This window comes from Zosterops lateralis, assembly GCF_965231275.1.
Source record: "Zosterops lateralis genome assembly, chromosome: Z".
In the NCBI taxonomy this organism is placed as follows: domain Eukaryota; kingdom Metazoa; phylum Chordata; class Aves; order Passeriformes; family Zosteropidae; genus Zosterops; species Zosterops lateralis.
In genome coordinates this window covers 67,057,922-67,071,557 of record NC_139800.1, presented here as the reverse complement: position 1 = coordinate 67,071,557, position 13,636 = coordinate 67,057,922, and the positions used below count along the sequence as shown (strand labels likewise).

The window sequence follows — 13,636 nt, the reverse complement described above, 5'->3', positions numbered from 1 at the left end:
GACTATTTGTCCAGACCTGCCCATCCTACATCAAAAAACAGACCCTAAAATGTTTGTTTTGTTATTAATTATACCACTCCCGCAATTTTTAGAAAGGTAAAAACTGTTGTCTTTGCAAAACAAAATCCTAGAACTAATGCAAGAAAAAATGAAGCTGACAACTCATTTTCCTATCTATTCAGCCAGCAGTTAATATCTTAAGTCAACCAGCATGTTATTTTTTTTCAGCCAAGCTCTAACAATTCTGAAATTTCCCTTGATTACAACACAGTTGATCAGCAGACTGCCAGAGGGAGCTGATTAATTAGCAGCCACATCCAAATCTGCAGAATAAAATCCAACAGTTAGATTAGTAAATCAGAATAGCAATGCAGAAATCTGTTCTCAAAAAAGTGTTTGAAATAAACAAGGCAAAAATAAAACAAAATTGCATAATTCTTAATTTCATTTTGTTCTCTAAAACATCAGTATTGTCCAAAAACAGATGTCCACTCAGAGACAAGCTCTCTGAATGCAAATATTTAGTTTTTAAAAAACTGATGTTTGTAAAATCTGTTTAACGCACTACATTTTTTGTTCCAAATAACACTCTCGCATACAGAGTCTCTCATCACATATTCAACTGTTTCTAGAAGATAGAGCAGGCATTTATTATTCTTCTGTCCTGGGAAAGACTTACTGGATCAAGACAGCGAAAGCTTTCACCACTTACTGGAAGTATGGATGTCACCTTTAGTCTGCAGGAGAGACTAATTCTACCTAAATACTACACATTTCAAAAATAAGAGAATGAGGCAGGCATTTATTTACCTACATGCCTAAAATAAGCAGCATTTAGACACATGAATGCACAGACCAATTTACAAGAAACCCTTCAGACAACGAAGCTGTGAAACACAATATCCTCTCTCAGGTATTTATTTCTTCCAGGCTAGCTCAGCCCAAGAAGTAGGTACTGCTTCAGAAGCTCAGTTTAGTGGACCTGTTCAAAGGACACCCAATAGTCACTGAGAAGTGACTGGCCAGTCTTAGAGAAGCAACACACCAGTGAATAAATAAGGTAGGGCAAATAAGCTGATTATTCTCTTCTCTGGCTGAAGATGCTTATACACAGACCTCCATACATCCACAATGTTATTACAGTCACCTGAAGGCCTCAAAAGGATCATGAACAGGAAAGCAGTTTGGATGACCAAAGCTGATTAAAAAAAATGGGAGAGACCATCTCAAACACACAGTTCACAAACAGGCAGATCCAGCCTTTAACAGGTACTGCCTTAACCACTGACAGAATGGTGTGCTTCCTCTTTACTTCTACCAGCACTGCACTAAGGACACCACTCCCAGAGACAGCAAATTACAGGTTGCAGCACAGAAAGCCTCAGAATCTAGACCAAATTCTAACCAACTTGTCCTCTTCCATAGGTTTTAAAAAAGGAAAATAAAAACAACTGGGTTTTGAGACCTAAGTGTTCAAGGTTAGGGTAGATGCATGCCTGTATGTGTTTACAACCTAGCACTGTAACCTGAGTTACAGAAATCATCCATGTTTTTGACGACAATACTACATTAAAAAAAAAAAATCTCAAACCAATTTACAGAGCTAGATGTAGGGCAACTGGAATTTCCTGCTCAGACAGATGCTAGCAGGATCCTGTCTTTACCCACTGAAACCTGGTCACCTCCCTTTACTCTTCTCTCCCTTCTGTTCCCTCCTGTCTCCTCCACTCGCTCATATCCTGTGCACTAATGACAAGAGCAGCAGCTCTCTTGGCTCGAGGAGAGCATGTCTGGGCGTCGTGAAGGTGATCTGAGGCTGGAGCACCCCTTCTGTGAAGACAGGCTAAGGGAGATGGGAATGTTCTAACACTAACAGAGCCTGGAGAAGGCTGCAGGAAGACCTCAGAGCAACCTCCCAAAGTGGGGTTACAAGAGCTGGAGAGGGACCTCTTACAGGGTGTGAAGGGCTATTACACAGAAGGGAAAAGCAGAATGTGGCTGCAGGGGCCCAGAGCGGAGTGGGCAAGGAGCTGGGAGGAAACAGTTCCAGTGTCATCATTTTCTGCTGCAAGAAGTATTAAACTAGCTTTTTTGGGATTTTTTAGAAATGTGAAGTTAGCCTCAAATATTTCTCTAGGAAGTATTCTTTCAATCTTTTAACATCTAATATTTTTTTATGTTCTTCCACAGATTTTTTCTAGCATGCGTAAAAAAAACTTGCATGCATATTCTGAACCCTATCTCAGCACTCAACACAGAAATAAAAATAAATCCTTTATCCTACTCAACTGCTCTTTTTTGTCTTATGCCTATGAACAACAGAAAACATTTTCTCCTACAAGGCAACAACAGGATCTCACATTCAAGGTTTGAAAAGGAAATGCATGTAATACTAACACAATTACTGTTTTCCAGGTTACCATCTTAAAAAAATAAATCTGCATTTATTCCCAGAAGTATATGAATTCAGCTGTGAAATGAACAAAATTTAAAACCAAATAATTCTTCACACCCCTGCCCTTAATTGACTATTTCTGATTCATAGTGAAATCACACCCCTGATCAACACAAATAAATGTTGCAGGTAAAAGTATTCACATTGTCTTTTAAACTGTATTATCCAATATTCTTTACCTGGAACCAGAATTCTACATCTCTTTCTTCCCTGCAGTTATCGAAAACTTTTAAGTGCAGATGAATTTTAAAAAATTTTGAATTAGAATGGAGAATTTTCAGCTTGCTAAGCACCACTGCTCAGGACTGCAAGGAGATTACTGATTTAGTCAACAGAAGAAAGGCACACAGTAATCCCAAAACCCTGAGGAATATTTCAATTTAAATAATTGAAACAACATACTACTGTCACAATTTCCTTCTCTTGCCTCTATAGGAAGATTAACACTGAAATTATTTTATTTATTATGCTTACAAGTTTCAAACTACATACATAGCAGATTAATACTCAAAGCCATGAATATTCAGTTAAAGTTTATTTTCACTGTCTGGTATTCATCTAAACATCAGAAAACCATATGCCAGAGTCTAACCCTGGTAGGCAGCTAAGCACCACCAGGTGCTCACTCACTCTCCCATCTACTAGAAATGAAGAGGGAATAAGAAGCGTAAAAGTGGAACAAAAAAACAAAAAAAAAAAACAAAAAAAAAAAAAAAAAAAAAAAAAAAAAAAAAACAAAAAAAAAAAAAAACAAAAAAAAACCAAACAAACAAAAAAACCAAACAAACAAAAAAACCAACCATGGGCTGTGATAAAGACAGTTCTGGAACTCCAGGGTTTTTTAAAGGGGAAAAAAAATAAAAATAGGCAAAGACACCAAAAGAAGGAAAATTAAAAATGCAAAAACCCCCCAGTTGCTCACCAGAAAACGAACAATGCTCAGACAGCTCCAAAGTCAGAGCAGCCTGGCCAATCATCTTCCCTCTACTAGCTAAGCATGGTGCCACAGGTCTGGAATATCCCTTTCAGCAGTTGGAATTACCTGTCCCAGCTGTGTCCCCTCCCAACTTGTTGTGCACCCTCAGCCTTCTCACTGGGGGGGAGAGAAGCAGAAAAGGGCTTAGCTTAGTGCAGGCCCTGCCCAGCATTAACAAAAATATCCCCAAGTTATCAACACTGTTTTCAGCCAAACATACAGAATATAATTCCATGCAAACACCCATGAAGAAATTTAGCTGAAAACAATACACTGGATGATAAGCAAAAATCAAATTTTTCTTATTGATCCAATCCATTCAACCAAAAGTTCTATCTACAAACCCTCTGGTTTAGAAGTTACTTAAGGCTCCTCACTAGAATATTTGAGAATACAGTAGTGATTATTTCCAAAAGAAGTATCAGCTCAGCTACAAGTACACTGACAAATGGAAGGTACTTCAGGCACTGTCTTTTCATCAACCTTACAGGTCATTTTGAACTCTCCTTTCAGCTACGGATTCCACTAAGTCAATGTTTTTACTCAGTATCATTTCTTCTCTTTTCCTGAGGCTGGAAGTAGCCTGTGGTCCAATTTCAATAAGCTGTCAGGCTGCTTCACTATTGATGTCATTTTAAATTAGAATACTGTTTAGTTGTGGTTTTTAGCTCTCAGAACACATTTTTTTACAAGAAGACCCCCAAAAGCCATGATCATATCAAAATATTCTGATACTGATTTGAGACTCTTCCTAAAAGAGGGAAATGATCACCAGCAAACTAAGAGCAGCTTCCTCCCACTTAAGTACTAAATGGTTTCTGTTTCGTATTTCCCTAAAAACCTTCAGTTTTGTATGCAATTTGAGCCATAAATGCAAAACTGAAGTTCTGAATTATTAATCTATTAATATTACCCCTATAACTATTAATTTTACGAATAATAATACATTTCTGCATTTATGAAAGCATTAGTCAACACGCAGGCTAAAAGAAGTTGATTAGTATTTTGGACATTGATTGTATATTCCAAATCTCAATTAATGACCTCCTATAATCACCACAGCCAATTTATAACTCTACCCAAATGTCCCACATAGGGCAAATTTGGGAGGAAATTTCCAAAGGGCTCCCTCTAAAAAGCAGACTCAAGCAGACCCTCCCCTAACTGGTTCAGGAAAAGATTTCCTTGGAGAAAAGTGGAAAAAACGGTTTATTTAACTGCCAAAGAATTCACAACTATATATATATATAAAAAAAGTAATAATAAACAGTAAAACCTCTGTCTGTTCTGAAGAGGTGGCAAATTCAGAGTCCTGTTCACGGGGTGTAGCTGGGCTGGCTCAGTCCCTCCTGCGCTGGGAAATGCCACATCCCGGCCCCGGTGGCCACAGGTGTGTGGGAGCTCCTGGGCCTTTCTGGGTTTTCACCCCACAGCACGGCTGGGCCCTTCCAGGAAAAAGGCAAGCCGGTCTGGGGAACTCCTCTGCATCAGCCAGCTACAAACTAACTAAAATCAAAGGACAGTTCTCTCCTGCTGTCCTGCTGCAGACAGCACAGCCCAGGAGCAGCAAGGAGGGGAGCGAGTGCAGTTTCTGAAAACAAACTCCGCGCTTCTTCTTTCCTGCCTTCGCTCTCGGAACCAGCCTTAAAGGTGAGAGCTTAATACCCAGCACAAACAGAACACATGACTGGGATATAATTCACCATCATAAAGTCACCCCAGGCACCAAACTATAACAAAGGTTTTGCCAGACTTGAAACAGAGCAAGTGCTGCCACTATAACCAACAGGAGTGAATTAAAATATATCCACACAAGTATCAGTGATTGCTCTGAAAGAAATGCATTAGATAGATTCACAGGACAAGTTATGAAGCAGAGAGAAAATTTCTTCACGTCCAGAACTCCCTTAATAAGTGGAACCCAGTCATCACTTTCCATACAGAAGCGTCTGAATGGGCAAGTTGCTAACAACAAACATCTTGTGGTATTTCTTTTCTGTCCCTAAAAATCCTCCTGGAGCTGAAGATCCTACACAGCTCCCATTCTCTCATCCAAGCTCTTCTGGCCAACACAAGGGCACAGAACTGCCCTAGGCTGTTTGCCATCTGGTCACTTCAGGCAAGGAGCCAGAGTTAGGGTGGTGCTCAGATGCAGGAGTCACTACAATGGTCAGCTGTCAAGCTGTAAAGCAGCCTACACGAACTTACACTCTCAAAGAAGGAGATCTGGCAGAGCTGGGTAAGTCTGTCTTCATTTTAAAGAAGCTCAGCAGGCTGTTGCATTAGCACAGCTAAGGTGGTAGAACTGAGTCATTCCAGCACTGATAAAACACCATTCTCTGAGGGTCTGTCTGCTTCAGCACTACACTCAACTCCTGCATTATTTCCAGGTTTTTTATACTGACTTGCTCTAACTTTCATCCAGTTTTCTTTACTTTCTTACACATAACTGTAAATAGTTTGAATGCATCATTTTCATCTCCCCTGATGAAAACCCTCAATCCTCTGTTTGATCTGATAAACTGACAGCTTTGCCTTACCACTGTAATAATCAATTTTACAGCTTTTATCCTAACTAATAGCTTCAGCAGAAATTACACATTAAATCTCAAGAGGGAAGATTAAGCAACTGCAGTACTAAAAGCTTTTAAAGATGAGGACAACGTGTATACCTTGTACTAACCAAGTAGCAGCAAGTCCCATCCTCCCACAGAAAGCTACCATTTTAACTTTCAGAATAAAAAGCCTAACTTCACCAGTAGTCCCTGTAGCAATCTGTTCTGTTAATACATCACTGCTAACCATCAGGCGACCTTCTCTCTTTCCTTCCCCAGTATCAACAAGTTACTGTATTCTAAATAGGTGTGCTAAACTAAGGGTGCAGAAGTAGCAATTTTTACCTACTGCTTGTCAGAAGACATACAGAAATTCAGACACCAATCCCCCACCCCCATATCTGCCCTCTCTTCTTATGACTTTCAAATCTCATTCTTGTTTAAGCTCTGATTATAAACTTCCTACAGGAGGAGGCATGTCTCTGGATCTGGAACACTTCCAATAGATGCCAATAATCAACAAAATGCCAAGACTTGTCTACACTTCAAGCAGAAAAGGTACACTTTTAGTCTTGTCAGTGCATGTGACCCCAAAATACTTTAAGAAACCAGAAAAATCACTTCCTTCCCTCCTGATAAACACACCAACTAGAAATGACAAAAGAATCCCATGGTGGAAGTGCAAGCCACGGAAACTCTTACGTGACAGAGATCTAATTCATCAGACTAGAAGACCCAAAGATGTGTTTTTGCACTGCTGTCAATCATCTTATGTAACAGTCTTTTTTAAAGCACAGTTAACCCAAAACATGTAATCAAACCTTATCCACTATCAGAAGCAGTAAAGGCAATTTTTAAAGTTTTTTTTCAAAGTTTGGGGGTTTTGTTTTGCTGTTGGTTTTGTTTTTTCTCCTGAAGAATACAGGAGAAAAAGTCTTAGCACTTCAAACTCTTCCTCTTTCATAAAATTAATTCTTTACCTTGGATACAAGGGTAACCAAACCCTCTGATCCAACCAACAGACAGAAGAGCTCACCTGAAGTGTCATGAAACAGAATCTAAAGTGATTCCAATATACCTGCGACATACGATCATTCTCAATAAGAGAAGCATGGGATATTACTGTCAAGTAGGAATAAACAACCGAGGGAATTATTAAAGGGGAACAATTGGCAGTGTTCAGCTAAGCAGAAGTGCAGTGGAGGATTACAGAGGACCACAACAGACAAAAGTCAAGTCATTGCTTCCCTCTGTTTTGGCAAACAGCAACACATAGAGCTGCATTAGATTGAAAATTACCAGACAGGAAAAGTAACCCTTGTATCCTGATCAACAGTGTAAATCAGGTCTTATGCCCTGCATACAGTTTTTAAATACCTTGCTTCAAAAAATGACCACTGACACATAGAAACAACACATGGCAATGAGGCAAAGGAAACGTTCCTACCAGTAAAGACATTGTATTCCTCAAACAGACAGCCTGGGGAGGCCGAAGAATATCTGTAAGAAACAGCTCAAAGAAAAGTATTCAAACAAACATCTAGTGAAGAATCACTGTGAGACTGGGAAAGAGGGTAAGCCTGACAAGATTGAGTTCCTTACCAGCTCCACAGTCATTTCCCTAACCAAAGCTCCAGAATTTCTGATATTTATTCTGTCCCCAGGCTGCAATCAGTTCTACATACCTAGTTTTGGATGGAGTGGAAAATCTATGGCTTTTTTCCTCCAAATTGCTCATTCTACAACATGATTACCTATAACTATTTGCTTGTTTTTACATGGAAGATAAATGACAATTAATTTTTATTACTTTTACAATTTTTCTTTTTAGATGCTTTTAAAAGGTTACATAATCAATATGCAGCATGAAATTTTACTGGGTTTACTCAGTATGGTACAAGTATTCGATTTTTTTTTTTTTTTTTTTTTTGCCATCTCCTTTTGAAAACCACTACTTTTCACTTAAAGAGCCTTATTACAATCATGGAAACATATTACAGATCCATTACGTAGGAGCCAATTTTTAGGCCTCAAAAATACTGCTGCAGGTTCCTGAAAGTACTCTCAAGAACCCTACACCACAATTCTTTTAAGCTGCCAAATGATAAATATCTGATTCACCAAACACTTAATGAATGAAGATCTAGTTAACACATGAAGTTGACTATAGCACCACTGAAACAAAAGGCGAGTTTTGCTATTGTTTAAAATCACCTGGGTTAGGAAAACTTCTCTTGAATGTTTTGGAACATTCTGACACTAAGCTGACATGATAGAACACTCTGGTATAACCAATTATCACTAATCTCCTGAGCAATAATCCACAATCTACCCTTAGGATCAGAACCATTTCTCTGTATTACACTTTCCTATCGTATCAACTAGTGACATCATTTAAATCTTGAATTTGTTATCACCTTGGATTTTCTTTTCCCTGCTTTGCTTCTACCAGAGAGATATTGACGATGCTACAGCAATACAGAAAAATCACAGGGGACTTTAGAATCCAAACAACAACAAACTTTTCAGGTCCTGTTTTAATAACTGTTAAGGACACACACGTCCCAGCTGGAATTCTCTCTGCTTTCACAGTCACATATTCAGTTACCTGAAATGCTACATAAGGATTTAGTATAAAAACATCACACTTGAAATTAATCAAATTTGAAAAGCTGTTTTAAAACTACTCAGAATGATTAATGCCATTGGCAGCAGAATTCATAAACATTTTTCCCCACCACAACACATGAGCATTTAGCAATTTACATGACCATCCACTCTGTCATCCTTGCATAATATTGCACTCATTACTACGAGCTCATCAACAATTACCTCAATTTCCCATATAAATAAGTCATAGACCTGCTCCACATAAACAAAGAGTCAGGTGTGGCCTGTATGACAACCAACCTTCTTGTAAGAGCTACTACATTTTGCACCTTGACAACTCAAATAACTGCCCCCATATTCAACAGCACAGCACCACTACAAGCTCTTCACAACACTCCCCTGATAAACTGCACGATGTGCTTTGAATCCAGGCTACCAAGACCACAGGAGCTGAAGTTCCACAATTGGTTCAGGCCAGCATCTTTCAGGGACAATTACAGCACCCCCTGTCCATGGATGTTCTGAACAGAAGGCTGAGATAAGCTCATTGTCCTTCTCCAGTAGCCTGGGCTTATCTCTGCTTATTCCACATGTGAAATTGTTCCTGTAACTTGAGCGTTTATTTCATGGTATTAACTGAAGACTTTAAACACATTTTCCACCTGAAATAAATGCAAAGTAGCCCCTTAGAACCTGTCAAAGTACACTACTAAACATACAGATACAAGATTGCTGAAGCACCACTGTAACTGAAGTGGGCTCTACTAGACTTAAAGACCTATCCAATAAAGTGCAGGGAGGTTATTACTGTATCAGTGAGTAAATGAATTAGAACAAATTTGTTCTCCATACTTCAGCCAAAACACTATCCAGAAGTATTATGACAAGCCTTGATGGAATAGTAATTTTTATGGTTACAGCTTCAAATGACTTCCACATCTCCAATTACCTCAGATGCCAAAAGAACATGATTCACCCTGCAAACCACCTTTCTGCCCCAAAAACAGCCCCCACTGCTGTGCAGCACAGTAATACTTTTGGTTTCATTCAAGCCTTCCTAAGAATCCAAGAATCAAAACAAACTCAGCTCAACAAGTACTATGGGCCACCAGGGATATTACTGTGTAAATATGGTAGCAATGCTGGCTCAGCTTTTTGCAACAAATACCTATTACAGTGTTTGTGGAAAGTCATCCAATACATCCTATCAGTGTTTTTCACTTGCTATGCTAAACTGCCTTTGCAGAAGCACACCTCTTCAGAGGATCAGCTAGCTTAACAAGGCAAAAATTCATAAATATTTCCTATTTGGATGAGGCTTTGATCTGTCAAGAACTCTTGCACCTCACTACGCTGCACTGCAATTTACTCTATCAGCAAAGAAAATTTTTTTAATGGGCCTATTTCACAGAAGCTTCCTGATCCTGCATTTTAATGCAACTTCAACATAAAGACTTATGTGAACAACTTTTTACCAGACTTCTTCCTTTTTAGTGGCTGAGAGAAAAATCAACTTTGTGAGAGTCTGACTCAGCTACAAGTAAACTTATTTTAATACATACATTTGCTTGCACAATTTTAAATAAGCATACTTCTCGCAAATGACACTTCAAGCCATAAAGCATGTATTCTTCATTTCTGCATTGAAGAGAACACTAACAGTCAGACACACTCTTCATTGCAACAGTACACATTTTTTTTCTAGATAGTGTGGCAAAAATCCAATCAAAAGTCATTCTTCTAAACTGCTCAACTTGTGTGCACAAGACAAATGCAAATCAAGAACTACAGTGAAAAAAAAGAAGTGCTGAATATGTTTTAGTATAGAAAAAGGACCTAAACACAGTGTCTAAGCTTTCAAACACATCGTATGAAGTACACAGCCTCTAAACTCATGATGTTTTTGTGCACCACGGAGATTCATACGCCATGAAACGGACATGTTTCGGTGCTAATTCACCAGCAGTACCCAGTGAAGCTAAAGTGCACAGCAGGGCATCCTGAGAGTGCTCAGCTCCAACAACAGCTCCCCACAAGCGCTTCAAGAGAACTTCGAGAGGTGCAACAGGAAGTGTTTCTCTCCTCTAGGTGCAAAACCCATCCTGGGCAGTATAACAACCGGTTCATTTCGCTCGTGCGGAAGCACAACAACTACAGACACTGACAGATCTCCCTTGGACTCTGCGCCCACAGCACGTTCCTTCTGACCCTGTGTTTGTTTGGGGGCTGCGCTGCTGGCCCGGACCTCCTCTCCTCAAGCCAAGAGAGAAGTGTGTTGTTTCACATCCTCTCTGAAGCGGTGTCAGCGGTGACACTGGGCCAGTCTCCGCTCACACCCGCGGGTGCCGGGCTGGCACAGGGCAGACCCCGCGCAGGGACCTCCCCTTTCCTCGGGGCACAGGGTCGCCGCCACGGCGCTGGGGGAGGGAAAACTACAAAACACAACAAGAACTCCTAACCAAACGAGAACAAACCAAACCAACAAAGAGAGGGGATTAACTGCAAGCCCTCTGCCCCCGAAGGCCCCCGCGTCTCCCCGTGGCTGCGCGCCCCGCCGGCTCCCCGCGCCCGCAAACGGCCCCGGCCCCTCAGGACGGGACCCCGGGGCCCTCCCGCCGTGCCCTCCGCACCCACCGGCTGGGCCCCCGCCCTCGGCCGCAGGCCCGTCTCGGTGGGAAGGAGCAAGGCCGCTGCTCCACGGCACAAACGACCGCCCCCACGGCCGCGGCGCCCAGGCCCGGCGCCCCGAGCCCCCGCCCGCCCCTTTATGGGCACCGCGGAGCCGGGCCGGGGCCGGGCCGGGCCGGGCCGGGACCGCACTCACCCCGCCCTCGCCACCCCCACCTCCCGCCCACCGCCGGCGCCGCGGCCAATCCCGCCCGGAGCCGTGCCTTCACCGACCAATCACGAGCCAGGACGGAAGGCAGCGGCCAATCCCGAATGGGGAGCGCGGCTGGGGCGGGGCCTGGGGCGGGGCGCGGCGGGAGCTGGGGCAGGCCGGGCCGGCCGTGGGGTGAGGGCGCACCCGGGGCGGTCGAGGGGCGGCCTGCAGCCCTGTTAACCACGGCCCTTTTCACCACTGCCCTTTTCACCACTGCCCTATGGGGTGTGCCGGGATTTAATCCGGACAGCACACCAGCGCTAGGCTCTCTCACTCCCCACCAACAGGACTGGCGAGAGAACTGAAACGGTGAAAACTGCAAAACTCATGGGTTGAGATATTGACAGTTCATAATAGGGAAAGGAAAACCCACGCACCCAAGCAAAGCAAACCAAGGAATGAATTCCCTGCTTCCCGCGGGTGGGCAGGTGTTCAGCCATTTCCAGCTGAGCAGTGCCCCATCACACTAATGGTGACTTGGGAGGACAAACACCATCAGCCCAAACATCTCATCCTTCCTTCCTCTTCCCCCCACTTTATACACTGAGCCTGATGTCACATGGTCTGGAACATCCCTTTGGTCAGTTTGGGGTCACCTGTCCTGGCTGTGTCCCCTCCCAGCCTCCCAGGCACCAGCAGCCTCCTCACCAGCCTGGCAGAGTGAAAAGCAGGAAAGGCCTTGGCTCTGTGCAATCCCTGCTTGGCAATAACACAAACATCTCTGAATTATCAACTCCGTGTTCAGTACAGAACCAAAACACAGCCTTACACTATACACTCTGAAGAAAACTACCTCAACCCAGTCAAAACCTGCACAGACTTGACTATTAATTTTTATTAATATTGGTCGTGAGAAATTTCTCAGTGTCAACTTACTTTGTGTGGAATATTTCAGCTAGGATAAGCTTATATTGTTTGACTCTTATCAACACGAGTATTGCTACACTCTGTTCCAATAATAAACAGAGTCAGTTATTGGAAAAATAAAAAGAAAAAAAGTGTTAGATGATGGCATCTTCTTCCATCTACAGCAAAAGTTTTTTGGCTGTTCACTATTTTCATTTTCATGTTAGGTACACTCTAAATGGTTAGGAATTAATCATTTATGAATATCAATATCTACCTATTGAAACATGACAGCCATGAAAGAGAACAAACTTCATCTCCAAAGAAGAAAACAACTCAACACTGGGCCTAAAGAAATGTAATTTCTATTAGTGTAGCCCATATTCATGCTGCCATTCAGCAAAAAGAATCCAAGAATCAAACTCCTCCTTTCCATTATCAGCTCAGTTCTCATTTTTTAAGTCGTTTTTTTCTTCTGTGTTTTCTGTCATTATTTTTCAAATCCCTCCAGTTTAAGCAAGACAAGTGACAGGACGTACTGAAGCTAATTTCTAGTGTTCTAATACCTTGGCCGGCAAGTGCAATGCCAGCTGCCAGCCAGGAAGCCTCCTTAATGGCTATCTGGGGAGTTCATGCTCCACAGAAACCCTGACTTTGTTTTCTTTCACCTGTACATAGCTGCTAATTTTTTGCAGAACTTACAAAAATCTAAGTGTGTTGAAGGTAGTCACCTGACTAATAGGGATGAAGAAAAAGCAGAGGCATTCAGTGATTTGTGGTTGTTTTTTTTTTTGCTCCAGTCTTTAGTAATCTGACAGGCCTTGTGTGGCCTGGTCCCCTGAGTCAGTACCATCAATGTGAGAACAGTCATGTTCCACTCTTGGGCACTAAAATTTTAAGGGACTGTCTATAAAATGATCTATATATGAATATTCACAAGTCCATGGAGTCTGGTGGGATTTATTTCAGGGTACTGGTAGAACTGGCGGATGTTATGGCATGACCCCTCTTGATCATGTAAAAGGTCTTGGGAGATCAGGGAGGTCCCCAGTGACTGAAAGTTGGCTGTGTTTTTCCAGTTTACCCAAAAGGGTGTGAGGGAGGACTCAGGGAATGACAGACCTGTGGGTTTAACCTCAGGACTTGAAGAAGTTATGGTGAAGAACATACTGAGTACTACCAAAAAACATTCAAGAAACAATGCAATCTTCAGGCACAGTCAACATGGATTCAGAAAGGTCCTGCTTAACTAATTTTTATCCTTCTATGCTAAGGTCACCTACCCAGAGGATGAAGGGAAGGCTTCATCCAAA

The 13,636-nt window shown here is 41.9% G+C and overlaps 1 protein-coding gene across 1 annotated transcript in view; it reads right to left on the bottom strand.

Annotated features, from left to right (window-relative positions):
* The window catches only part of PJA2 (praja ring finger ubiquitin ligase 2), a 33,688-nt gene extending 22,250 nt beyond the window's left edge, over positions 1-11,438 (bottom strand). The window contains exon 1 of the mRNA XM_083883135.1: positions 11,421-11,438. The gene's annotated coding sequence lies outside the window, so the exon portion shown is untranslated. The remainder of the gene's footprint in view (positions 1-11,420) is intronic.
* Positions 11,439-13,636: the final 2,198 nt, after the last annotated feature.